Source organism: Oryctolagus cuniculus, chromosome 1, assembly GCF_964237555.1.
Source record: "Oryctolagus cuniculus chromosome 1, mOryCun1.1, whole genome shotgun sequence".
NCBI classification, from domain to species: domain Eukaryota; kingdom Metazoa; phylum Chordata; class Mammalia; order Lagomorpha; family Leporidae; genus Oryctolagus; species Oryctolagus cuniculus.
This window is the reverse complement of record NC_091432.1, coordinates 32,013,231-32,040,834: the sequence shown is the minus strand read 5'-3', so window position 1 is coordinate 32,040,834 and position 27,604 is coordinate 32,013,231. Positions and strand designations below refer to the sequence as shown.

General features: G+C 51.1%; 1 long non-coding RNA gene across 1 annotated transcript; it reads right to left on the bottom strand.

Annotated features, from left to right (window-relative positions):
• Positions 1-907: 907 nt before the first annotated feature.
• LOC103351231 (uncharacterized) lies at positions 908-27,604 on the bottom strand. Its single transcript, XR_011387863.1, has 2 exons — positions 26,824-27,604; positions 908-1,853 (listed from the first exon to the last, which is right to left on the bottom strand). It is a non-coding gene; the product is annotated as an uncharacterized lncRNA (long non-coding RNA).

The window sequence follows — 27,604 nt, the reverse complement described above, 5'->3', positions numbered from 1 at the left end:
CTGGCTCCTGGCTTCAGATCGGCGCAGCTCTGGCCATTGCGGCCAGTTGGGGAGTGAACCATGGGATGGAAGACCTCTTTCTCTCTCTCTCTCTCTCTCTCTCTCTCTCTCTCTCTCTCTGCCTCTCCTTCTCTCTGTGTAACTCTGACTTTCAAATAAATAAATAAATCTTTACAAAAAAAAAAAAAAAAAAGAAGAATCTGGAAAAGGTAGGGAAGTGACGCTTACCTAGAAGCCTCCAGAAGAAATGCAGCCCTGCTAACACCTGGATTTTAGACTCCAGAAATGTGAGAACAGATTCATGTCATTTTATAAATTTTTAAAAATATTTCTTTATTCAGGGGGTGCAGTGGAGGATGGCCCAGGTGCTTGGGCCCTGCACCCCATGGGAGACCAGGAAAAGCACCTGGCTCCTGGCTCCTGCCATCGATCAGCGCGGTGTGCCGGCCGCAGCGCGCCGGCCGTGGCGGCCATTGGAGGGTGAACCAACAGCAAAAGGAAGACCTTTCTCTCTCTCTGTCTCTCTCTCTCACTGTCCACTCTGCCTGTCAAAAAAAATATTTCTTTATTAATGTTTCATGTATATGAAAGTCAGAGACGCAGAGATGGTGAGACAGACAGACAGACAGAGAGATCGAGATCACCCATCCGCTGTTTCACTCCTCAAATGCCCACAAGTGCCGGGGTGGGCAGGAAGAAGCCGGGAGTCAGGAACTCACCGCAGCTCTCCCGGGTGGCAGGAACCCAAGCACGTGCGCCATCACCTGCTGCTTCCCATAGTGCACATTAGGAAGAAGCTGGCGTGGAGCCAGGCACTCGGATACGGGATGCAGGCATCCGGAGTAGCATCTTAACTGCTGCACCAAACACGTGCCCCTCAAGTTGTTTTAAACCATGAACTTTGGGGTGATTTTTTTTAAACTTTTATTTAATGAATATAAATTTCCAAAGTACGATTTATGGGTTACAATGGCTTCACCCCATACCGTCCCTCCCACCCACAGCCCTCCCCTTTCCCACTCCCTCTCCCCTTCCATTCACATCAAGATTCATTTTCGATTATCTTAATATACAGAAGATCAGCTTAGTATACATTAAGTAAGGATTTCAACAGTTTGCTCCCACACAGAAACATAAAGTGAGGAATAATAGATGATTTTTTTAAAATGATGATGAAATCAGATCAGACCTATTGTCATGTTTAATCCCAGTGAGAGTCAAGTTGGGAGTTGATAATTTTTTTTTTTTACAGAGGATCAGTTTAGTATGCATTAAATAAAGATTTCAACAGTTTGCACCCCCATAGAAACACAAAGTGAAATATATTGTTTGAGTACTCGTTATAGCATTAAATCTCAATGCACAGCACATTACGGACAGAGATCCTACATGAGGAGTAAGTGCACAGTGACTCCTGTTGTTGACTTTACCAATTGACACTCCTGTCTATGGCATCAGTAATCTCCCTATGCTCCAGTCATGAGTTCCCAAGGCTATGGAAGCCCTCTGAGTTCTCCGATTCTTATCTTGTTTAGACAAGGTCATAGTCAAAGTGGAGGTTCTCTCCTCCCTTCAGAGAAAGGTACCTCCTTCTTTGAAGACCTGTTCTTTCCACTGAGATCTCACTCACAGAGATCTTTTGCCAGAGTGTCTTGGCTTTCCATGCCTGAAATACTCTCATGGGCTTTTCAGCCAGATCCGAATGGCTTTAGGGCTGATTCTGAGGCCAGAGTGCTATTTAGGACATCTGCCATTCTATGAGTCTGCTGGGTATCTCACTTACTTTGGGGTGATTTTTACAGCAGTCCAAGGAAAGGCGTCCTGATTTTGTGACAGTAGCGGTGGAAAACACCCTGCAAATGGAAGCGTTAAAGGACTTGACTTCTACACGACCCGACACGGAGTCCCCCTGGACTGAATTGATGCGAATCCCCCACACCGGATCAGTCCGCAGTGATGTGGCTCCGAGCCTCCCACAGGAGGAGGATGGCTGTGCAGGCGGGGGCCGCTGGTCTGGCCCCCCACAGCCAGCATGGCTTCTGCTTCTTTCTCAGTCCATCCCATACTTCCTGTCCTTCTTCTACTTCCCCAAACATCTAAAACCCAACCTCAGCGTAGGGCTCCTCTGGGAGGAAACCAGGCTTCTGAATCTAACAGCAGATCAGCTTTGCCCAGGGCAGGGCGGATCCCAGAGCTTGGGGGAGCTGGTGTTGGGGAGACAGCTGAGCGGAGTGGCGAGGCTCTTGCACTTGAATTCTCCCTGCCCTTCTTGCTTCCAGTGCACCCCCACCCCCATGCTGTCTTCTAAGTGCAGGGCTGTTGTAAGGATACAGTGAGGTCATCTGCACCCTGCGCTTAGCGTACGGCCTGCAGTGAGAAATTCTCAACAGATGCTGGCCACAGAAGACTGACTCGTAGGGAGCTCCTGGCGTGCAGAAGCCGGACGTCCCTTCCTCAGAAGGATCCAGAACAGAGGAGCTCACCTTGCAGGGTGCACCCGCTTCACCTGGGAGGGGCTGTCCCCACGGGCCCTCAGCGTTTCAGCGTGTCTGGGTGAGGCCTGAGCATGCGTGTCTGACTTGTTCCCGGGCGCTGCGGTTTGCCACGCCCCCCACCCCCCGCCCCCTGCCCCCGCTCCCGCCCGGCAAAAGGTCCATGTGCTGGAGACTTGGTCCTCGGTGTGGGGGTGTAGAGGTGGTGAGACTTTTAAGAGGTGGAGCCCAGTGGGAGATCACTGAGGGTACCAGCCTCAGAGGGATTAAGATATTTCTCGTAGGATCCCTGAGTTAGTTCTGCATAAATGCAGTTGTAATAAAAGCCTAGCCCGAGCCCTGAATTGCTCTCTGCAGGCTTCCACCTGCGATCACTTCCGCCTGCACGCACTCCCACCGTTGGGATCCATCCACCAGGAGGAGGCCCTCCCCAGCTCCTAGCTGATGCCAGCACCGTGCCCTTGCGACTCAGAGCTGTGAGCTGAAAGCCCCTCTTTTCTTTGCAAAGTCTCCGGCCTTGGGCATTCTGTTACAGTAAACAGAAACTGGGGTCCTACATCAGGCGGTGGGGACGCAGCGACAGCAGGGACCACACTCTGAGAATCCCTGACTGGGCGCACAGCGTCCCTGTTTTCTCCCAGACACATGGCAAGAACTCGGCAAATATTTGTGGAGTGAATACATTTTTTCCACTACCTCCCTGAGGCCTTAAATGCCCAGGAAACTGCCCTTCTCCATAAAATAATTCCCTTCTTTTTTCTTCTCACCATCATGTTTGCTACAACTTGGCGCTGACAATCTTCTCTTTCTAGACTCCCTGTTTTCCCCTTGAATACCCTCCATTTCCCCACTGAGTGGCTCTCCCCCTGGATCGCAACCTTTTCCATTAACTCCATGCGCCGCACAGCCGGTTCCAGGACATCAAACTTTAATTTAAACAGAAAATAATCAATAAGCTTAGCAAATTGCCCATGGCAACCTCTGCTGAGGGAATCAAAGGGTTTTATAGGTAATTTAAAGGGTGTCTTCACTCATCCCTCAAGGTAAAGCCGCGCACATTGACAAGAGCCCTTTCCTACCCTAGCCCCGAAAGCTCCAGAAGGAAGCACGAGAGAGAGGACGCAGGTCCTGGGGTTGGGGGAGGTGGGCTAGGAGAGACAGGTCTGTCCTTTGGGCCGAAAGGCTTGTAAAGCACTGGCCTTAGAGAGTGAACCCTGGGAGTTAGGGCTTGTTGTTGGTGTTTTGGTTACAGGCTGCAGACACGGACTCCAGATAACTTGAGGAAATGAAAGTAATATCACGCTATGGGATGCAGTTGAAGGAAAAGGGCTAACTGGCTGCATCGCAGGATACCAGTCCTAGGCTTGCTTGTTCATCCGTGCTTTTTCTATCTTTGTGTCTTTTGACTCAAGGTTCATACTCTCAGCAGGCATGTGAGCAGCCTCCCTGATCCCACTCCTGGGGCTGGGAGAATGGGCCCCCGAAAGACAGTCCCACCAAAAAGGCAAGTGGAGAGGAGGGAGGGCTGTTTCCCCAAAGAATATCAAGGTGGGAGGTTCTTGGAGAACTTCCGGTGAGGTGGAGGTGTGTCTACTACAGCACACTTCTGGCGGCCAGGAGTGATTTTTTTTTTTTTTTCCCAAATGAGAGGGGCCAACCCAGCAATATTTATGAGTATTTCTGAGATCCTGGAGCCTGTGCAGGCCTGTGAAGAGCCATCAAGCACATGGCCTGGCCATCCGGCCACCTCAGAGAGCTCTGTATTATTTTCTGAGATCCTTCTCACCTCCTCTGATGAGATCATCCAACTTCTAAATCCTTACAAAGCAGCCATCCTTCCCTCTGTCCAAAAGATACTTGGCAACTGGTGCGCCAGAGGCATGGGACTAATCAAAACTGTCACAGCTGGGAAGGGCCCACAGGACCAAGCAGGTGCATGCCAGCTGAGCCTCCGTCTGCTGTCTGCCCAGCCTAACAGGAGCACTCCACGCCAGTCCCTTCTGTTCTCCACCACAGGGGCCTGGAATGATTCCCTCTGCCTTGGGAGAAGTACTGGGGTCTCCCTCCCGAGTCCCCAGACCTGGAACTTTGTCAGCAACTGCAGAATTCAGTGTACAAAGTGGATATAGCCTTCTGAACAGAGCTGCACTTGAATTGTGCCCTGTCTGCTACTTTCTCCTGCCTGTTGGACTCTGGAGCCAGACTGCTTGGGCTTGAAACCCAGCTTTAGTACATACCAGCCCTGTGACCTTGACCAAGTGATATACCCTGTATGAGCCTATCTTTTCATGTGTAAAAAGCAGATAATATGTCATAGAACTGCCTCATAAAGATGGTTGTGTGAATCAAGCAAATTAAAGCTTAAAAGATGCTTTGTCTTATCTGATTCATGATTGGCATCCAAATGCTGACTGTTGTGATTACTAATGTTATTAACATTTATCTTCTAGAAGTATCAATGGTAGAGAAGTCCCAGAACCAAAAAAAAAAAAAAAAAAACACATGGTACTCAAGAAAACCAGCACTGAAAGATTGTTTGGAAACCAAGGTGTTCGACCTCTTCCTTGGAAGGAGGGATCCCAGGAAGTTCCCGTCAGGGCTCCCACGTGGATGCAGGAATCCCGTTGCTTGTGTTATCACCGCTGCCTCCCAGGATCTGCACTCGTAGGAAGCTGACGGCAGGAGCCTTGGCCAGGAACTGAACGCAGGTTCTCCAGTGTGGGACACGGGCATGTTGACCAGTAGGCTACTACTCCCACACGTAGCCATTCTCATTCTGTTTAAGTTCTCTCATCTCACCCTTTTCCTCTTTCACTGTAAATCAGATTCCAGACATCACATCATTTCATCCCTAAGTGTATCTCTAAACGATGAGGACCCTTCTTTAAAGAAAGTCACAGTACCATAATTCTTTTATATCAAGTAGCTGTTCCTACAGTCCTTGCATGATACCTTGTTTCCTTAGAACAACATAAACATGGGATCACAGACATTTAGCCATGTCATTGAATGTTCTTCTAACATGTAGTGCTTAAGCATGTATGGTATTAATGAATCAATACATTTATTGAACCAACCATGTTTTTAAATGTTATTTTTTTTCCAAATTATTACTATTAAAAAGTGCTTCACGGCCGGCAACGTGGCTCAATAGGCTAATCCTCCGCCTTGCTGCGCTGGCACACTGGGTTCTAGTCCCGGTGGGGGCACTGGATTCTGTCCCAGTTGCCCCTCTTCCAGGCCAGCTCTCTGCTGTGGCCAGGGAGTGCAGAGGAGGATGGCCCAAGTCCTTGGGCCCTGCACCCCACGGGAGACCAGGAAAAGCACCTGGCTCCTGGCTTCAGATCAGTGCGATGCGCCGGCCGCAGCGCACCGGCCGCAGCGGCCATTGGAGGGTGAACCAACGGCAAAGGAAGACCTTTCTCTCTGTCTCTCTCCTCTCTGTCCACTCTGCCTGTCAAAAAAAAAAAAAAAAAAAGTGCTTCACATAAATGTCTGTAATAGACTATGAGGTGTCTGCTAATATCCATTCCCCCCTTATTCCTTGGACTGAAGCCCCAATTTTACTTGACGTGACACAAGCTCTGGAAAAGAATTACCCAGTATCCCTTGCAATTAATGGAGGCCAAGTGAACATGTGCCCATCGGTAAACTCTCAGTAGAAGTGTGAGTAGCGCTTCTGGGAAGGCTGCTTAAAAAGGATCGACTCAGCTAGGAAGTGTTCTGGATTCACCCTCCCCGTCATCTTTGGTACGATGTGGAATGCGGGTAGAGTAGCTGGTGGTCTAGCACTACCTTGAACCATTAAAATGGAAGCTATGCTCTAAGGATTCTGGAAGGAAAGAAGGAGCCTGGATCACTGACAACCTCAGTCCAAGGTCTGTTTGCCTCCACGCCACCTTTATGCAACAAGGTGATCGCTGTCTTAGTTAAGCCCTGGTTCCTGGGATTTCCCTGTGTGTGCAGCTGAACCTCGTGCTAATGAAACCCTTGCACCTGTGCGTGATCAGCGGGCATGCACCTCAGATTCCCAGCCAACACTACAGACATCTGTGTTCCTCTCTCACCTGTCCCACCAGTCTGTAACTTCCTTGAAGACAGGATTTTTCTCTTTCATATTTTATCCCACATGACATCTATCCCTATGCCTAGCTCTAAATAGAGACTTTAAAAGATTTCTTCAACAAAATGAATGAGAGTGTGCCTATGAGAATGTGTGACCTTGAGCAATTGATTTTACCCAGCTACCTTAGTTTTAAAAGGAGGCATCAGGCCGGCGCCGCGGCTCACTAGGCTAATCCTCCGCCTTGTGGCGCCGGCACACCGGGTTCTAGTCCCGGTCGGGGCGCCAGATTCTGTCCTGGTTGCCCCTCTTCCAGGCCAGTTCTCTGCTGTGGCCAGGGAGTGCAGTGGAGGATGGCCCAAGTGCTTGGGCCCTGCACCCCATGGGAAACCAGGAGAAGCACCTGGCTCCTGCCATCAGATCAGCGTGGTGCCGCAGTGCGCCGGCTGCGGCGGCCATTGGAGGGTGAACCAACAGCAAAGGAAGACCTTTCTCTCTGTCTCTCTCTCTCACTGTCCACTCTGCCTGTCAAAAAAAAAAGGGGGGGGGAGGCATCAAAGCCTGCTATGGGGGCTTGGGATAAAACCCAATCATCTGTTGCTGCAAGTCTATGAAAACTGTATCACCTGAGTGTTGATCGTGGCGGGGACAGGACAGCAGAGTGAGGAGCAGCTGTGAGATGGGCTCACATTGGCTTCTCCAGAGCAGCTGGGAAGGGTGTGTGGCTGGGATAGACACAGCGTCAATGAGTGGAAGAGGGGCAGGTATGGGGTAGGAGAGGGCGCTTGCCCGTGGTGGTGAGGACGTCTGAGTGTGATGCGTGCCTCGTAAAAGCGTGGACATCATGGACTTAGGATGGATGGGTCACATGGCTGGGCTTACCACGGTGCCTGCCGCAGGGTAAGTGTTTAATATCGAGTAATAACCATTATTGTTGTTACCACGGGCAGAGTGGTGTAGAGGACAGGGGAAGCTGACCAGAGTCCGATAAATAGGACTCCACTGTTGGTTTCGGAGGTTACCAATCTCAAGAGGCTATCCAAGTGGAGACGGGAAAAACACAACAGCAGGTAAAGGACTGCAAACTCAGGATAACATCAGAAGCCTTTGCTCAAAAGGAATATTTCATGAGAAGTCAAACATGTCAAATACGTGGATAAAAGTGGAGTGGGTGTGGTAGGTGACTATGGTTTTTTTTTTTTTTAATGATATATTGCAACACTTTAAAAAAAATGAAAGGGGGCCGGCGCTGTGGCACAGTGGGTTAAGCTGCCAACTGTGACTCCAACATCCCAAAGGGGCACCAGTTCGTGTCCTGGCTACTCCAGTTCTGATCCAGCTCCCTGGTAATGGCCTTGGAAAAGCAGTGGAAGATGGCCCAAGTGCTTGGGCATGTGGGAGACCTCAAAGAAGCTCCTGGCTCCTGGCTTCTGCCTGGTCCAGCCCTGGCCATTGTGGCCTTTTGGGGAGTGAACCAGTGGGTGGAAGACCTCTCTGTCTCTCCCCCTCTCTGTGTAACTCTGCCTTTCAAGAAAACAAATAAATCTTTAAAAAATAATTTTTAAAAATATTGAAAGCCAGATAGACAGAGGGAGAAAGAGTAATCTCCTGTCTGTTAGCTCACTCCCCAAATATCTGCAACAGGCAGGGCTGGGTCAGATCAAAGCCAGGAGCCAGGAACTCAGTCTGGTCTTTCTCGTGGTTGGCAGGAATGCAAGTACCTGCTGCATCCCAGGGTATGCATTAGGAGGAAGCTGGACTCAGCAGCGGAGCCAGGACTCAAACCCAGGCACACTGATTTGGGATGCAGGCACCTCAGGCAACACCTTAACAGCTGCTAAAAACACTCACACCAGTGTGGAATCCTTGAATGCCATTGCTATGTGCTCAGCCTTCTCTTTCTCACATAGTAGCCCCTGGTGGCTTTTCAAGACACCACTTAAAAACTACGAGAGGGGCAGATGTTGGCCTAGTTATGAAGACACTGGTTAAGAGTCCTGTGTCCCATATCGCAGTACCTGGGTTTGATACACTAGAGTGGCTATAATTAAAATTGAAAACAGGGGCCGGCACTGTGCAATAGTAGGCTAAGGCTGTGGAGCCAGCATCCCATATGGGCGCCGGTTCGTGCCCTGGCTGCTCCTCTTCTAATCCAGCTCTCTTCTATGGCCTGGGAAAGCAGGAGAAGAAGGCCCAAGTGTTTGGACCCCTGCACCCATGTGGGAGACCTGGAAGAAGCTCCTGGCTCCTGGCTTCAGATCAGCTCAACCCTGGCCATTGTGGCCTTTTGGGGAGTGAACTAGCAGATGGAAGACCTTTCTTCTCTGTCTTTCCCTTTCTGTGTCTGTAACTCTACCTCTCAGATAAATAAATAAAATCCTTAACAAAAATAAAATTGAAAACAATAAAATAACAAGAGTTGTCAAGGATGTGCAGAAATTGGTTGGAACCCTTGTGGATTGCTAGGGCAAGTGTAAAATGACTCTGCTACTCTAGAAAATAGATTTGTGATTCCTGAAAACTTAAAACTCAGAATTCCCATATGCTCCAATAAGCCTATTCCTGGATACATACCCCAGAGAAGAGCAACTAGGTATTCAGATGAGAACTTGTGCACACAGATGCTCCTAGCATCACTATCCACAAGAGCCAAAAGGTGGAAACAACCTGAATGACCACCAGTGATGGATAGACAAGTACAATGTGGTATGTCCACTCAAGAGAATATTATTCAGCAATAAAGATGAATGGATGAGATAAAAATAAAAATGAATGAACCAAGCTGCAGCATGGGCGAGCCTTGAAAGCGTGCTAAGTGAGAGAAGCCACACACAGAAGTTCCCCTGATGTGTGATCCCATGTAAATGAAATATCCTGAATGTGTAAGTCCACAGAGACAGAAAGCAGGTTGGTGGTTACCAGGGGCTGGGGGGAGGGGCCTTGGGCTGTGACTGTTGACTGGGTGTGGCGTTTCGGTTGGGGTGGTGAAAATGCTTCAGAACTAGACAGAGTTGGCAGTATACCACACTGTACATGGACTGAAGATTGATGAGTTGAACACTAAAATGGTTAATTTTGTGTGACGTGAGTGTCACCTGAATTTTAAAAGCAGAACAAAGCATTTAGACTAGGGGCTCGCAGATTCTTTAAGTCCTGATGCTCTGTCCCATGGCCACTTCTCATCCGGAGCAGAATGAAATGTTGAGGTAGGGGGGTGTGTCCTCCTGCTTCAGTTCATTTACACCAGCCGTCCCAGTGCTTATCACCGTTATCCCCCCAGCTCCGAGACGCGGTCCTGGGGGAAAGGGACCCAGGCAAGGCAAGCTTCGGAAAGGCAGAAGCAGAGAAAGCACCAGTGTGTGGAACACAGACAAGGGGTAAGTGTGGTTAAAATGGAGTTGGGGAAGAAGAAGGCACCAGAACGGGAGGCCTTGGAAGTTCACTGCTCCCCATCTCTGGGAGTAGCAAGACAACTGTCCAGTTGCAGGGCTGAGTGGTGAGCCATTCCTGGTCGGATGCAGTGGGTTGAGCTCTTCCCTCCCACTCGGGTTAAAACAAGCTGCCCTCCAGGACTCCAAGGGTCACGGAAGGATGGGCGCGAACTCTACAGCTGTGCTTCCAACAGGGTGGGTCCCTAGCCTCGTGTGGCTATGAAGCACTGATGTTTGGTTAGTCTGAATGGAAACCTACTACAGTGTACAATACACGTACCTGAAGATTAGATGTGAAAAAAAAAACCGTAAAATAGCTTGTTAATAATTTTGTATTGATTATATGTTGAAGCAATATTACTGTAGATACAGAAAGACATATACATTTATTTATTTATTTATTTATTTATTTTGACAGGCAGAGTTAAACAGTGAGAGAGAGACAGAGAGAAAGGTCTTCCTTTGCCGTTGGTTCACCCTCCAATGGCTGCTGCGGCTGGCGTGCTGCGGCCAGCGCACCGCGCTGATCCGAAGCCAGGAGCCAGGTGCTTCTCCTGGTCTCCCATGGGGTGCAGGGCCCAAGCACTTGGGCCATCCTCCACTGCACTCCCTGGCCACAGCAGAGAGCTGGCCTGGAAGAGGAGCAACCGGGACAGAATCCAGTGCCCCGACTGGGACTAGAACCCGGTGTGCTGGCGCTGCAGGCGGAGGATTAGCCTAGTGAGCCGCGGCGCCGGCCACATTTATTGTTTAAATGCATCCCAACTGTATTTTTTTTTCCATTCGGCCACTAGAAAGTTTAAAATTAGCATGTGGGGCTCACATCGTGGTTCCCTTGGACAGCGCTGCTCACTAAGTCATTGCATTACTCCTCCAGGACAGAGGTGGTGCCGTCCAGGGTCTCAGCAGAGACCACCCAGCCGAAACACCATCTGGGCATTCAGACGTCCCAAAGAATGTGGACATGTCATCTCCAGAGACAGCACAACCAACAGAATTTATAAAGCAGATCACATTTCACTTGAGTCCTGGATGCAAACGAAGTGCTCCCAAAACTTCCTCTTTTAAACAAAATTTCTATTTATTATTTATTTGAAAGGCAGAGAGAGAGATCTTCCATCTACTGATTCACTCCCCTAAATGCCTGCAATAGTGATAGCTGGGGCTGTGCCAGGCTAAAACCAAGAAACAGACTCAACCTGGGCCTCCCATGTGGGTGGCAGAGACCCGAGTCCTTGGGCCCTCACCTGCTGCCTTGCAGGGTGCACATTTGCAGGAAACTAGAATTGGACATGGAGCCAGGACTCAAACCCAGGTACTCGGCTTCCAATTGCAGGCATCCCAAGTGCTGTTGACAACTGTGCCAAACACCCATGCTCAACACTTAACAACTCAATTTCCTCAAAAGGACTGTGTGGCTGTAAAATGTAGAGTCAGTGGAGCTGAGGAGGAGGGGCCAGCGTGTCCTTCCTGAACACTCTAGCACGTCCCAGAAAGGATAAAGGGAGTAGAATTTTCAAAAACATTTGAAATCAGCCAGGCAAGAGTGAGATGTCCATTCTATGGCAACGTAAAGATTGCACATTTCGGGGCCAGCCTGTGGCACTGTGGGTTCAGGCACAGCTTTCGGTGCCCGCATCTTACATCTGAGTGCCAGTTTGAGTCCTGGCTACATGGCTTCTGATCCAGCTTCCTGCTAACATAAATGGGAAGGAAGCAAAATACACCCTGAGTACTTGGGCCCCTGCCGCCCATGTAGGAGGCCAGGCTGGAGTTCCTGGATCCGGGTTTCAGACTGACCCAGATCTGGCTTTTGCAGTCATTTAGGGTGTGAACCAGCAAATAGAAGATTTTTCTTTGTCTCTCCATCTGCCTCTGTTTCTCTGCCTTTCAAAAATAAACAAATCTTTTTTTAAAAGGGGGTGGGGGAGGGCAGGGCTGGTGCTGTAGCACAGCAGGTTAAGCTGCCGTCTGCAATGGCAGCATCCCATATGGGTGCAGGTTCGAGTCCTGGCAGCTCCACTTCCAATCCAGCTCCCTGCTGATGCACCTAGGAAAGCAACAGAGGGTGCCCCTGCACCCACATGAGAGACCCAAAATAAGCTCCTGGCTCCTGGCTTTGGCCTGGCCCTGCCCCAGGTGTTGCAGCTATTTGGGAAGTAAACAAGCAGATGGAAGAGCTCTCTTGCACGCGTGCACGCGCGATCTCTCTCTCTCTCTCTCTCTTTCCTTCTCTCTCTCTGTAACTCTGCCTTTCAAATAAATAAATCTTTTTTTAAAAAAGATTGCACATCTTCTATCAAGACAGAAAATACAAAGAGACAAATTGCCAGTCCCCCAAGCCACCATTTTAGTCATCATTTGAAAAAGCCTGTGCTTTTGGCTGTGTTACAAAATGAAATAAATCCCTTTCTAATCCCTCACATTGGCTCCCAAATATATTTTCATAAGCACCAGAGCAGACCCTCTGAACATTTCTTCCCATAAATGCTCATCTCCACTCAAAATCTTTTTCCCCCTCTGATCCTATCCTTTTACAAAATGCTGAACTGACACTGATTCTTGCACAAGTAATGTCAGGTGGGGGTGCAGGAGGAGGAAGTGTGGGCAGTGGTCCAGAGAGAGATCAGCCTCGCAAGCTCGCCCTCCTCCCCAAACGCCCCATCATCCTGCCCACATCACACTCCTCGGTTCGCTTCTTCCACTCAACACATCGAATTTCTCATTTCAGCCCCTCAACCTCCTGTGGCACTGCTTAACCCCTGAGTTGTGTCTTCACAGTGCACACACCTTGTAGGTTCTTTGAACAATGCGACACTTCCTCTGGACTCCCACCCCTAGACCAAGCTCAGTATGACGTCTCGTAACATAGCTCCATAAAAATGTGAGGAGTGACTGAATGAACGAAGCTGAATCTGATATTTGCCAGCTCTGATAAAACAGAGGAAATCAGTGGCAGCTCTCCCAGCTAGACAGAGAAACGGGGCAGCTACAGAAAAAGATCTGGAGGGAAAATTGCTTCCAACACTTTCCCTTCAGTTCTCCGAAGGAGAGGCTGTTATAACAATGGACCATAAATACAGGGTGAGTGCAATGTCTGTGAAGAAGCAATTCCAACAGTGGCCTGGAAGAGCCCAGAAAATCTCGCTGCTTCTCCCCGCACACACACACAGGTGCACCGCGAGGAATGAAATCCACTTAACTTGATTTTATGGACAGTGATTCATGCAAACTCAGTTCCAAACTGCTCTGCACGGCTCAGTTAAATAAATTACAGCAAGAGGAAGCCAGCCAGCAGTAAGGCAAAAGACAGAAAATAAACTTGAGGTGGAGGACTGAAATTTTAGGAGTGCCTGATGTGCCACAATCGTCTTTCTCCTGGGAGTTCTGCAAGGATCTTCGAAATCCTTCAAGGTCAAAGCTTTGATTTGACTGATGGGGAACCTCAGACCAGAGAGGTTCAAAGACTCAGAGAGTGACTGGCAGAATCAGGGCTGCTGGGTCCCAGGTCAGAGTGGTTTTTTTTGTTTGTTTGTTTGTTTGTTTTTTTAATCTCATGAGGATTCTGAATGTCCTGTCTTGCCATAGTGCCGTGCACATCCAAGAGACTGGTGGATGACTGAATGTGCGGGGCTGGGGATAGCCAGATAGAGCTTGGGGCTAGAGAAGGGAAGACAGACCTAAGAAGAAATATCTAGGCCGGCGCCGTGGCTCAATAGGCTAATCCTCCGCCTTGCAGCGCCGGCACACCGGGTTCTAGTCCCGGTTGGGGCACCGGATTCTGTCCTGGTTGCCCCTCTTCCAGGCCAGCTCTCTGCTGTGGCCAGGGAGTGCAATGGAGGATGGCCCAAGTCCTTGGGCCCTGCACCCCATGGGAGACCAGGAAAAGCACCTGGCTCCTGGCTTCAGATCAGTGTGATGCGCCGGCTGCAGCACGCCGGCCACGGTGGCCATTGGAGGGTGAACCAACGGCAAAGGAAGACCTTTCTCTCTGTCTCTCTCCTCTCTGTCCACTCTGCCTGTCAAAAAGAAAAAAAGAAAAAAAAAAGAAAAGAAATATCTAGAATGAATTCTTGAGTGTTTAGGGATGGGAGGGCCCTGGTCCAAGCAACCCTCTCTAGATCTCTCATGTGGGTGCAGGGGCACCCTCTGTTGCTTTCCTAGGTGCATCAGCAGGGAGCTGGATTGGAAGTGGAGCTGCCAGGACTCGAACCGGCACCCACATGGGATGCTGCCATTGCAGACGGCAGCTTAACCTTTTCCAGCTCCCACCCTGGGAAGGCACAACCAGCCCCGTACATTGGCCTCTTCTCCGTTGGGACAGACCGCCACAGTGCTCTGGTCTCTCCCGGTGGTGGGCCTCCCTGAGAGCCTTCGGGGCTTCGGCATCATTGCCTAGGTGTGGTGCCACATCAGCAGGTATGAGGTCACCCCTATAACCCCTCAGCACCCACCAGCCCTAAGCACACATCAGGATTGCAGGGACATCTCCGGGCTGCGTCCTTATAACAGATTATCTGTATCTTTCTTTCCCCTAAGCTGGCTTTATTTTTTGTATTTCCAGTGAAAATATCCTTGCACAAAAGAAAAGATCTTCGTAACTGGGGTTGCTGACAATTAAGGGGTGGCACTTGTAAAGCATAGCTGCGGTTTCTTTGACAACTGATAAGAAATGAGGTCTAGGAGTGGCGCTCGCTCATGTTCTCGCTCTCGCTCTCCCTCTATCCTCTCTCCCTCTCTCTCTTCCTCTCTTCTCCCTTCCCTCTCTCTGCCTTTCAAATAAACATTAATAAAAATTAAAATTTTAGCAGGGCTGGCTAAAATTAGGGAGTGAACCAGCGGACGGAAGACCTCTCTCTCTTTGCCTCTCCTCTCTCTGTGTAACCCTGACTTTCAAATAAGTAAATAAATACATCTTTAAAAAATCAAGGCCAATCTTTAAAAAAAAAAAAGCTATCATTTTCCTGGGGGAAGGCATCTAGCCTGCCCCTACATCAGCGTCCCTGGGTTTGACTCCCAGTGCCAGCTCCCAACTCCAGCTTCCTGCTACTGCAGACCTTGGGAGGCTGCAGTGGTGGCTTAAGTTTCTGGGTTCTTGTCACCAATGTGGGAGGCTTGGATTGAGTTCCCATCTCCAGGCATTGGCCTCAGCCTAGTCCTGGCCATTGTGGGCATTTGGAGCTCTGCCTGTCTCTCTGCCTCTCAAATAAAAATAGATAGATAGATAAATAGATAGATAGATAGATAGATAGATAGATAAAATTTCAAAGTATTATTTTGTTGATTCCAACCATTTGGTTCTTCAACCTCCATCCTATTCTAAATCTAATCATAAATAACTGAACAAAAAATGCTCGTGTGCATTGATGTCAAGGAGAAGCAAATCAGAACCATACCGAGACACCACCACACACTGCCAAAATGGCCTGAGATCCAGAGACTGACAGACAGCACCGAGTCCTGGCGAGCAAGTGCAGCAGGGGCAACTGGGACGGACCGCTTCGAAAACAGTTCGGCTGGAGCTGTAAAAGCCGTTCATGCGTAGCTGCCATGCCTGTGACCCGCGAGCCCACTACGAGCCCACAGAAACGGGCAGACACGCAGAGGAATATTTGTGGCGGCATTATTCAGAACAGCCACAAGCTGGAAACAACCCATACGTCCATTTATAGTGAAACTGGTAACGCGTTATTCTCGGGCAGGGAATACTCTGTTGTAATGAAAATGAATGAGGTGCAGCTCCAAGCAGCCGGATAAAGCAAACAAAGAAGGCAGATGGGAAACTGCGCACCCACCTCTACACCTTCTATGGTTCCGTGTCTATGCAGTTTGGAGACTACAACCGAACCATGGTATCAGAGGCTAGGCTAGCAGCTAGCTCTGGGGAGAAAGGAGGAAGTACTAGCTGCATCGGATATGAGGAGCTGGTAAGAATCTGGGTAACAGTCACATGGTGTTTACTGCATGATGGCTCATTCAGCTGTGGACTTCATAACTTGTGTGCTTTTATGTGTTTGCGATCTACTCTGCAATATGCCTTTTTAATAATAAATTTAAAGTAGATCCTACAATAAGACACGGTTTTATAGCACTTTCTAGGAGTTAATGCCCAATAAACTGGGGTTGGCTGTCTTTTATGATTCCTCAGGCGAAGAGAGGGTGTACCTCTGAGAGGCCCCGAGTCCCCAGCAGCCTTGGATGCTTCCTGAACCAGACACACACGAGCCACCCCCTGACGGGCGAGCCCAGGCCCAGAGCAAACTGACGTGAGACCCCAGGTGGGGAATTTCTGCGAGGAGCCAAAGAACGCAGGGGCCCACCCTGTGGGCACTGGTGGCTCACGGGAGCCTGCGCTGGAGACAGGCAAGCCTTGAGAGGGCAACAGAGCCCCTAGCAGCCCCCACTGAAGTAGCTGTTTGTTTCCAGAGGCCTGATGGAACACCTAACTGTAAGCTAGGGAGAGGAAGTTACACAATGGATGTTGAAATGTGGGCTTGTTGAAAAGTTGTCACTCGGGTAATGAATGCCCCGTTTCCTGTTTTTTTGCCGAAAGTTAAATGCTGGGCATAATTAGCTAGTGAAAAAGCAAGCTTGGCAGCGGAACAAAAATAGCACATTTTGGGAGCCCAGGCCAATTAAAATTGTTTATGCAGCCATTTAGCAATATTTTTCTCCCAACTATTATGACCAGGAAATAGGCAGCCTGAGACTGGGAGGCGAGCTCCTCAGAAGAACGGCCCACACACTGCTCCTTCAGACAGCCTGCTCTTCTCGCGGGATTTCGTAGTAAGAGTGAACCCTTGCGTCTTCCCGAACTCCCTGGGGCTCCTCGGGGTCCCAGCATCCCTCACGCTCTGCTCACAGGACGGTGAGCCAAGGTCCCCTATGTGTAGGAGAGCCAGCCATGATCAGCTCAGGCTCTGATGTTGGACTTAGCTGCCTGACAGTCATTCGAATCACCCGGCTGATGCCGTCATCAGACTGAGCGTAGGGAACGGCTGGCTAGCGCTCGGGTTAGTGGCTACAGCTCAGCAGCATGGCCCTCAGCAAAGCCTGTCCTCCTCTCATTGCTGGGGCCGCCACCTTCCCCTCAAGTGGTCAGATTACCTCTTCCTTTCCGGCTGCAGCCTCCCTGTCAAACCTGCTTTCAGATCCCTCACTTGCAGTAGGGCGCAGGGGCTGATAACAGCTTTAAATGTTAGCCATCGCAGCTTCTGGCGGAGAGACGAAGCTGTAGGATGGAGTCCCGGCATCATCCAACGGGGGCCGGGTGTAGGGTGGACGGTTTGGAGGCAGGGAGCGTCCCAGCATCCCGGCCCATGTTACGTAACCACTTGACCAAACCCCTTGCTGACTGGTGGGAGAGAAGAAATCTCTGGAGATCCTGACTCCACTGCACCCGTGGCCCCAGAAGTCCCAGGACACAGCCCGTCTTGGCTTGCTATCTTCTAATCCCATTGTTTTCACGGCTTTTTGGAGTCCCCTGGTACGGGGCCTCAGCAGCACACACTCTACTTCTCTGCAGCTCTGCCCCGGCTCCACCCCCTGCCTGTGCTCCTGTTTCCTCCTGTATCTAAATCCCATCACAGACGGACAAGCTGGATCCCCCTTCTTAGCCATGAAGACGGCTCTGACCACTTCTGGCCATGACGTTCTTGTATTCATCTGAACCCCCACAGCATGCATCCCTCAACTTGTCCGTGGCCTTCAGTCAGGAGCTGCCTTTGACATGTCCTGTATTTCTATTTAACACTTTCTTTTGCCAGTCTCCAAAGGACAAATACCATCTGTTCTCCCTGATCTGCGGTAACTAATAGAGCACCTAAAAGGTAATCTATAGACGAGATATTGACACTTTGAGATGCGATGACTTTGAACAGCCCTTGTCTCAACTGTTAGGAAGAGGTTTTGTTTGTTTTGTTTTTCATACTATTTGTTGAACTCTTTACTTAGTGTAGGGTTAATATTATATGTATAAAGTAATTGAAAATAGATCTTAGTAAAAAGTAAGAATGGGAATAGGAGAGGGAGGAGGATGAAGGGTGGGAGGGTGGGTAGGTGGGAAGGATCACTATATTCCTAAAGTTATATTTATGAGATGCAGGAAGTGTTTGTGCCTTACATTAAAGGTTTCTGGGGGGAAAAAAAAACACTTTCTATTTGGGGAGGAAGGGTAGCATAAAGTTGGCTTTGGCCCCTGCATCCTATGGGCACTTGAGTCAGGAGGGGACCCAGGTCAGAACTAAATGGAGTTCCTGGCAATAGTCCCGCCCTCGGGCCCCCACAGGAATTTCCTGTCCCCACCCCACCCCGCACCCTCCATTTCCTCCCCTCCAGGCCCCACCTCTGAATCATGCACTCCCCAGCCATCTCCTCCCTTCTTTCTCTCCCCTTCACTTCAATAAGCATTTAGAAGGCTTCAGATTAGAGAACTTTGCGAGATCAGCTCGTACATCTCAATACTGGCACCATGAGACTTTACTCGGGTTCCACTGATAGAGGTAGGGAGCGGTTGTGTCGCTTCCCAATTAGCCAGCGCTGACCTGGAAAGTTAATCAGCCGCTTGTCACTCATCCCTGCATTCTGCAAATATTTTATGGGCACAACAGTGTGCCATGTCCTGGGCTGGCCCCAAGGAGTCAGCAGTGACTTGCAGTGACTTGCCCCCGCCAAGGAGCTGACGGTCTAGAGGCACGATGAGCACTTAGGGTATAAACTCTACCAGTGCTGAGAGGGGGCTCAGGCCTCCCGCATGGATGCACTTCAGCAGTATCTGTGACAAAGCAGGTCCTACAAGGCCACGGTCCTTTCCAGGTGCTAAGTTCCTCCTGTATGCTTCACTCAAGTCTTTAAAAACCTCAGGCTGTTCTTATTTACCTATTAGAATTAGCAGCAATCTGGGGCTGGCACTGTGGTGCAGCAGGTTAAAGCCATGACCTGCAGCACCGGCATCCCATATGGACGCCGGTTCGAGTTGGAGTCCCAGCTGCTCTACTTCCGATCTGCCTCCCTGCTAATGTGCCTGTGAAGGCAGCAGAAGATGGTCCAAGTGCTTGGGCCCCTGCACCCATGTGGGAGACCTGGAAGAAACTCCTGTCTCCTGTCTTCAGCCTGGCCCAGGCTGGGCCATTGCAGCCATTTGGGGAGTGAGCCAGCAGCAGGTGAAGATGGATATCTCTCTCTGTCTCTCCTCCTCTCCCTGTGCCTCTGCCTTTCAAATAAATTAATTAAATAAATAAAATTGTACTACAAAGACAATAACTCATACACAAATGCTACTAACTGAGACTGACCCCGCGTCCAGTGCCAGGCACTTTGCACAGATTACATCTTTCACTCCTCCTGGTAGAGCAACCTAACAGCAAGGAAGGAGCTGAGTTATCACACCCTGGGCTACTGGCCCTTCTTTTGGGCTGACAACCTAGTGGATTCCCGATATTCTTCCCTGCCCCACACCCATTGCCTCCTCTTTTGGTCCCATCACTCACCTAGTGTTGCACACATACCAGCCAGTCACCCCCACTGTCCTCTGGCCACAGGACAGGCAAGTGACTCAAACTAGGGTCGGCTGTTCTGTCCCTTGAACTTGAATCTTCAGCTTGGCTGGTGCTGATCTAGCCTCATGGCTGAGTTCCCAAGAGACTTTCCATTAGGTCTTATTTGGCTTAAATGTGCGCCATAGTTGATTTCTGTTGCTTGCAACCAACGCATTATAACCCAAACTGTCATTCTTTATGCCCTGGTGCTGACAAATGCAACTCTGATCATTCTTCTTTTGTTTCCAAAAGACAAGGCTGATGCACTCTGGAACTGGCAAGCTCCCCCAAGCACTTTGTGGAAGGAGGAGAGACTCGGGCACTGGGGCCACAGACCGTGGGGTGTTAGAGAAAGGAACTGCCTGACAGCCAGCAAACGTGCCAAATGAATGCTTTCAGGGAGACACAAGTTGCCTGAGCACTATCGATTGTAGGCCCACTAATGGGGTCAGGCTGTGAGACCGGGTGTGACAACTCAGCCTCGCTTGCTCCGTGCAGCAACACACCATCAAGTCAGGCCTGTTTCCCTGTGTCAGCAGGGAAATGGGAGACTATTAAGGATGTACCTTATCAGAAAGCGAGCTCGGTGCCACTGGGGAGGTGGTGGTAATTAGCATGATGGAAGCCATGGAGCAGCCCCAGCTCCTGGCCGGGGTGGGAGAATTTGGTAGAAGGCCTCTTGAGTGACAGGTCAGCTTCACCCCCAACAGAGAGAGAGCGCTGAGCAAACACAATTGCCCCCTCTTCTCTGACTGGGGAGATCCCCACTCCTACCTTGTCATCTTGTGATCTGCGCACCACACATAACCTTTGATGGGATCAATGTAGCCCTTTGTTTTTGGCCCTGGTTGCAAAAACACCAATAACCTCTTGAATTTGAGTGGTTCCTGCCAATGTATTATGTCAGGCAGACAATGTGATTAAGGGCCCAGTGGGAGACTGGAGGGTAGGGACAGATGGGTCCATAAGATAGGTGCTGTCTTTGCCTTTTGGGGACTCTCGAGCTAGGGGAACCTGTGAGTGAATGAATGGGGAGCCTGATTCTGAAAAAAAAATTCTCACACAGGTCTCAATTCACTCCTTTCCCACCCCAACTACACCTGATGCCAAAGAAACAGATGCGGCCTGCAGTGTCTCATTTCCTACCCCCACAAAAATTTACTGTGCGGCCTCAGAAAAATCCCTTTGCCTCTCTGAGCTTTGGTTTGCTTAGCTATAAGATGAGACAATCAGTAGATGAACTCAGACTCAGCCCAGGTCCTCCAAGAAGCAGACGCCACGAGGGGGTTCAGTGTGCAGAGACATTACGAGGAGCAATGCTTGCGGCACAAACAGGGAGCCACGAAAGTCGGGCTCTGAGTCGAGAAGAGAGAGGAGGGTTGGGGGGAACCGCTTAGGCTCTGTGCAGTCTAGAAAGGCCATCAGGGAGTCGCTGAGCTGAGTCGGCCACCAGCAGAACCCAGTGGCACCCGCCTTGGTGTCTCTGCCACACTTTCTCTTGGGAGCAGCCCGTGCTCTGGGACACTGGCCTCAGAGCAGACACGGCCGTGGATTTCAGGACCAGCAGACAGGGCCCCCTGGCGGTGTGCAAGGTGCATCCCTTTGGCCACAATCATCTCTATAAGCCTGGATGCTCTGATGTCAATGTGCCAGCAGATCGCAAGCCCCTGTACGCCATAGCGGGAGGGTCTGGCTGGGCGCCACCCGCCGGGCTGACCTCTTGACCAGCCCCTGCATAGCAGCTGCTTCTGGGCACCCCCTGATGGCACCCTTGGCAGGATGTTTATGTTCATTTGACACTTTGGGATCAAATGCTTCCTGTCGCTCCTATTTTTGGCCTGGCTTTGGTCTTCAGAGAAGGGAAGTTGGGGGCTTCGGTTTCCCTGCTGTCGTCTCTGTTTGAAGTGAAGCCAAACAAAAGAGGCCCTACCCCGATCACATCTGTCCTGCCCTTCCTGGAGCGCCCCCAGCCGTGCAGCAGCCCTGTGGCCCAGCTCCTCCACGCACGCGTCCACACAGTGCGGGGGTGGGGGGTGGGGGCAGGAAGCCATCCGATGCCCCGTGGGTCTGGATCTGAGTTTCTGTCCCACCCCTTGCTAGCCGGGCAACCTTGGACAACCGCTTTGACGAGCCTGAGCTTTCTCATCTATGAACCAGGGATAATAATCCCGGCCTTGTGGAGCCCCTGGTGGGGCATCAAGTCTTCAGCATGGCTTGTCACGTGCTACAAGCCCAAGAAAGGTCACTGACTGGTGATGGCACTTACCAAACACCCGGTGTCAGTCCCATCGTTGTTACCTGCAATATTGTCTGAGACAGTGAGTCTCAGAAATTTCTCCTGGCCTTGTAGACTGGAGTAAGGCCTTGGACTTGACCCTGAGGGCAATGGGGGTGCCCTTAATGAGGTTCGGGTAGGAGAGTGGTGTCATCGGGTTTGTTTGTTAACTTTGAGGCAATTAACCCAGGCTCAGCGCCCTTCTCTGGAGAAAGCCAGTCAAATATAAAGAGAAAGGCCTGGAATGTCCAGCCACCCGCCCACATACCCCTTTAACAGCACTGCCTGCTCAGACTTTCCCTGACCTGTGGCATCGGAACAAAGCCCACGGCCAGTTGGAGAGGAGCCTTGCTGATTACTCACGAAGCCCTTCCCGAGAAGAGAGGCGCTGATGTGTTTTCTCTTGATAACACCGGCTCCTTTCGAGCAATAGGACTTCCTGTCTGATCCGAGAGCAATTACTGCACCTCCAGGGAGAAAATGCTTTAAACAAATCCAGTTCCAGCGCTCTGCGATAACAGAGGCATTTTTTTCCCTCGTCAACCATTAGCTCTGAGTTGAAGGAAGAATGGGCACTTACTTAGGTCACCCTCGGAGCCAGAGCGATGTCTCTAGATCTGTTCGGTGAAAGATTCCAGGGGCCAAAGGGGACCTTTCCTTGGCGAGTCTGGGACCCCCCCCCGCCCTCCCCCTGCTGGGGGCAGCTCTGGGATCTCCCGATCCTCATGGCCCCCTCCCCACTACCCCAACATCTGCAGCCAGTGGCCTTGAAGAGCAACTCCAAGGTGAGGTCTATGTGGGGCAGGTCTGAGCTGCACGCCCTTGGGCTCTGTCCGAGGGGGCCATGAGGAAATCTGCATGAAGACAAACTGTCAAAAGCTGAAGAGTCGAAAGTGCCCATTTCTTCCCACCTTGAGGGACTGGAAAGCAAAAATTCCCGCCCCTAACTGAACGTTCCTCCCAGAAACCCCTTGTTGTCGCGACTGTCTCCTTTCCAGTGCCTGCTGGGATACCCTCACTCCTTGTTGAAGTGAAGACTGAGAAAAGGGTAAGAGGGGGATAATGCTAGTAGCCATCACTTAACGTGACCCTCACTGCTCTGGACACGCTACCTGTACTAAGTCATAGACTTTCCCAATGACTCTAGGACATAGGGAATACTTGCTTTTCCACTTTAAAAAAAAATGCACTTGAGAGGCAGAAAGTAGAGAGAGAACGGCCATTCAGAGTCACTCCCTAACTGCCCACAATGGCCTGGGCTGGGCTGGAGTCAGGTGCATGGAACTCAATCCAGGTCTTCCATACAAGTGGCAGGGACTCAACTACTTGGGCCATCACCGGCTGCCTCTGAGGGTCTGCACCGGCAGGAAGCCGGAAGCCAGAGCCAGAGCCAGGAAGTGAACCCAGGCAGGCCAGTGTGGGTTGCGGGCATCTTACCTGCTTGTTTCCTCGCTGGTACTTTCTAAGGACGTGACTGGGGTACAGAGGAGTTAGGAAACTTGCCAAAGCTCACACAGTCAGTGCACAGCACAGCCAGACTGAGCCCAGGTGTCCTGGCTCCAGATTCTGCGCTTGTAAGCACTGTGCATACCACTTCTCAAAACCCAGTCCACAGCCTTCTCCCATGTCTAACCCTGACTCCTTTACCTTTCCACGGCGCTTTCCTAAGCCTCCTAAGCTCACTCATCCCCGCCTCCTTGGTGCTCAGCACCTCATTGACACTTAAAATACTTGCTGAATAAATATTCTGGTTGATGGAGCATTGCCTGGAGACTCTTCATCTCCTAAGGGCCTGTGTGTCCCGTGAGCAACCTCCTAAGGGACTACCCTGCAGCCTGGGGGAAAACGGAAGAGCCTCTGGCCTGGGGTTGGCACTGTGGCAAAGCAGGTTAAGCCACCATCTGCAGTGCCAGCATTCCATAGGGATGCCCGTTCAAGTCCTGGCTGCTCCATTTCCCATCTAGCTCCCTGCTAATGTGCCTGGGAAGATGGTGGAAGATGGTCCAGGTCCTTGGGCTCCTTCTACCCATGTGGGAGACCTGGATGAAGCTTCTGGCTTCTGACTTTGGACTAACAATGGCCCAGTCCCAGCCACTGCAGCCATTTGAGGAGTGAACCAGCTGATGGAATATTTCTCTCTCTCTCTCTCTCTCTTTCTCTCTCTCTCTCTCTCTGCCTCTGCCTCTCCTTCTCTGTAACTCTGCCTTTCAAATAAGTAAATAATTTTTTTTATTTTTTGACAGGCAGAGTTAGACAGTGAGAGAGACAGAGAGAGAGTTAAAGACAGTGAGAGAGAGACAGAGAAAAAGGTCTTCCTTCCTTTGGTTCATTCCCCAAATGGCTGCTATGGCCGGCGCACTGCGTCGATCCAAAGCCAGGAGCCAGGTGCTTCCTCCTGGTCTCCCATACGGGTGCAGGACCCAAGCACCTGGGCCATCCTCCACTGCCTTCTCGGGCCACAGCAGAGAGCTGGACAGGAAGAGGGGCAACTGGGACTAGTACCCAGCGCCCCAACTGGGACTAGAACCCGGGGTGCCAGCGCCACAGGTGGAGGATTAGCCAAGTGAGCCATGGCACCAGCCGTAAATATTTTTTTAAAAATCCTCCAGCCTTCTTTGCAAGAAGCTCAGTCCAAAATAGGTGCTTAGTCCATGTTCTTCTCTGTCATTGATCCACTTTCCTTCACACTAGGTAGGGCAGGCAAAATAGTGACTTCTTGAAAGCCTCCTGATCCCAGTACCTGTGGATATGCTGTACTCTACAGCAAAGGGGTAGGAAATTTACAGATGCAATTTGGGTGATAATCAGCTGGCCATGAGATAGGGAGAGTCCCCTAAATTGCCTGGATGGGCTCAGTCTATTACAGTGGTCCTTATTTATTTATTTATTTATTTATTTTGACAGGCAGAGTTAAACAGTGAGAGAGAGAGACAGAGAGAAAGGTCTTCCTTCCTTTGGTTCACCCCCCAAATGGCCGCTACAGCTGGCGTGTTACGCCGATCCAAAGCCAGGAGCCAGGTGCTTCTCCTGGTCTCCCATACGGGTGCAGGGCCCAAGCACTTGGGACATCCTCCACTGCACTCCCGGGCCACAGCAGAGAGCTGGACTGGAAGACGAGCAACCGGGACAGAATCCGGCGCCCCGACCGGGACTGGAACCCAGGGTGCCAGCACCACAGGAGGAGGATTAGCCAAGTGAGCTGTGCCGCCGGCCCTTATTTATTTATTTATTTAGATTTTTATTTATTTATTTGAAAGGCAGAGTTACAAAGAGAGAGATCTTCTATCCACTGGTTCACTCCCCAATTGGCCACAAAGTCCGGCGCTGGGCCAGGGCAAAACCAGGAGCCCGGAGCTTCTTTTGGGTCTCCCATGTGGTTGTAGGGGCCCACGCACATGGCCCATCTTCTGCTGCTTTCCCAGGTATATTAGCAGGGAGCTGGATTGGAAGTAGAGCAGCCAGATCTTGAACTGGCACCCATCTGGGATGCCAGAGCTGCAGGCAGCGGCTTAACCTACTATACCACGACGCCGGCCCTACAGGGGTCCTTGTAAGCAAGGGTCAAAGTTAAATCTGAAGATGTTAAGCCACTGACTTTGAAGAAGGAGGAAGGGGGCTGCAAGGCACAGATTTCAGGCAGCCTCCAGGTGCCCTCGTGGGGCCTCCAGAGGAGTGTGGCCCTCCTCTGCTATCGTTTTAGCTCCCACGAGGCCCATTTAGGGCTTCTGACCTTCAGAACTGTAAAATAATAAATGTGTGTTGTAGCCACCAAGTTCATGGCCACTTGTTACAGCAGCCATAAGTAACTAATACACTGGTGCTGGCTGCACAGTGTACAAAACACACATGGTCTCTGGCCTTAGCTTGCAGAATAGTCCCAATGTGTGGGGACGGTGGCCTAGCAGGCAGCCCCTGAGGCAGTCGGGTCCCAGGAGATCTCCCTGCCCCCAGCAGAGCGGAGACCCTGCCAGCGGAGCTCAGGGCTCTCACTCCCGGCTGACTCCCTCCCCTTGCTACCTTGTATTGAGTCACCCTCAGTGGGTGACTTTACTAAGTGTTTTGCATACCCGTCTAATTTCATCCTGCCCACAGCACTCTGAGAGATATTTTTAGCCCCACTTACCAGGTGAAGAAACTGGGGCTCTGAGAGGCAAAGTGCCTTTCCCAAGAGCACACAGCTAGTGCCCGAGCAGGTGCGAACCTGGGACCTGGGACGCCAGGGCTCGCAGGCTCTGCCCACTGCTCTGCCCTGCTTGCAGCCTCTGCAGGACAGCGCACGAGGCAGGCCAGCTCCGCGGCTCCGTCCTCACCCCCAGACACATCTGAAGGCAGCCGCAGGGCCCACGCAGAGGCTCCCAGAATGGGGTGGAGTCGATTGTTTGGGCAAACACGGTTCCCGCCCATGTGCACACGGGGGTGTTTTTCTCTGCAAAGCCTGACAGAGGCTGAGATAAGTGACTCAGGACAGCGCATGAGGGGCTATGCGGCATAAAAACCCCTGGGCAGAATGGGTGGACCAGGGCAGCACCCACTTGGAGACCACACATGGTATGCAGAGTGAGAGAGATGGGTTCTGTGTCCCTGGGGAAGTTCTGGCCTAAGGAACAGCCCTAGGGAATGGTCAAACAGGGTGGAAGCCGAGACTGGGCTCTGGAACCTTCTCCCCTGATCCGACTGCCTCTCCACCAAGTGAAAGTGACTGGACCTCGCAGCCCTCAGTAGATTCTTGCTTTCTGGACTGGGGCGGTGGGGGAGGGGAGGCAGCGATCCACAATGGCAATAATAATATAAACAGCGGCTAGTTACTAGGTGCTTGCAGACCTTAAAGCCATCCCATTTAACCCTCACAAAAATCATTCCCTGACCATCCTCACGCAAACGGGGTCACTGAGTCTCCAGTTCCCTAAGTCACAGAGCCAGCAAACATGGAGGGAGCCTGGTCTGCCCAGCTCCAGAGGAGCTCTTGCGGTCACCATAGCTGGGGACACACTGAGATCACCCCACCCCGGTCGCTTGTCATCCTTACCCAAAATGATGCGGCGGGGAGGGGGGCTCTGGCCTGCTTCCACATCTCCGGTGGTCCTGTCTGATGGCGCCCCTGCTGGGAAGCGTAGCTGGGGAACTCGGAACTCTCTGGCCAGCAAAGGGTGCGTGCGTCTGTGGGTCGAGCCCCGCTATCGCGCTGAAGTGGAGTGGGGAGGAAGTGACTCAATCATCAAAGGCCTGTCCTTCCTCGGGGAACTGTCCCTAATCACAATTATCCCACTACAATAATACCATGTCGCAGCGACTGCGAGCCAGGGCGCTGTGTAGCCATGTAAACTGCTTCCTGTACTGCCAAACCCAACAGCATCGGGCAATTAATACAGTCCAGCCCGCCTCCTGCTCGATAAGGCAGAGCCATGCTGCTGCCGGCCTTGTTGTTCTAATGACGAACAGTCCCCAGGCTGCAAAGTCATCCTCCCTGCCCGCTGCCAGCCCCCGGGGCCACGCAGCCCTGGGTCCCCAGGAGGCCAAGGACCGCCATGGCCATTCTCTTTGCTTGTGAAATTCCATTGAGATGACAGGCGCGTTCATCTTCCTACTAACTAAAAGTCCACAGTGCTGGGGCCACCCGCAGGACCCTGGGGAAGAGGGGCTGACTTGGGGCGGAGTAGGAGGCCTGTGGTCCAGAACAGACCCACAGACCTGGTGGCACTTTCCAAGGTGGTTTAAGGGGAGGAGTTAGAAGAAGTGAACACAGGGAGGCGAGTGGAGGGGAAGCGGGGGAGAGGGTACCCCTCCTCCCAGCTTTGTGGCTCAGTGGG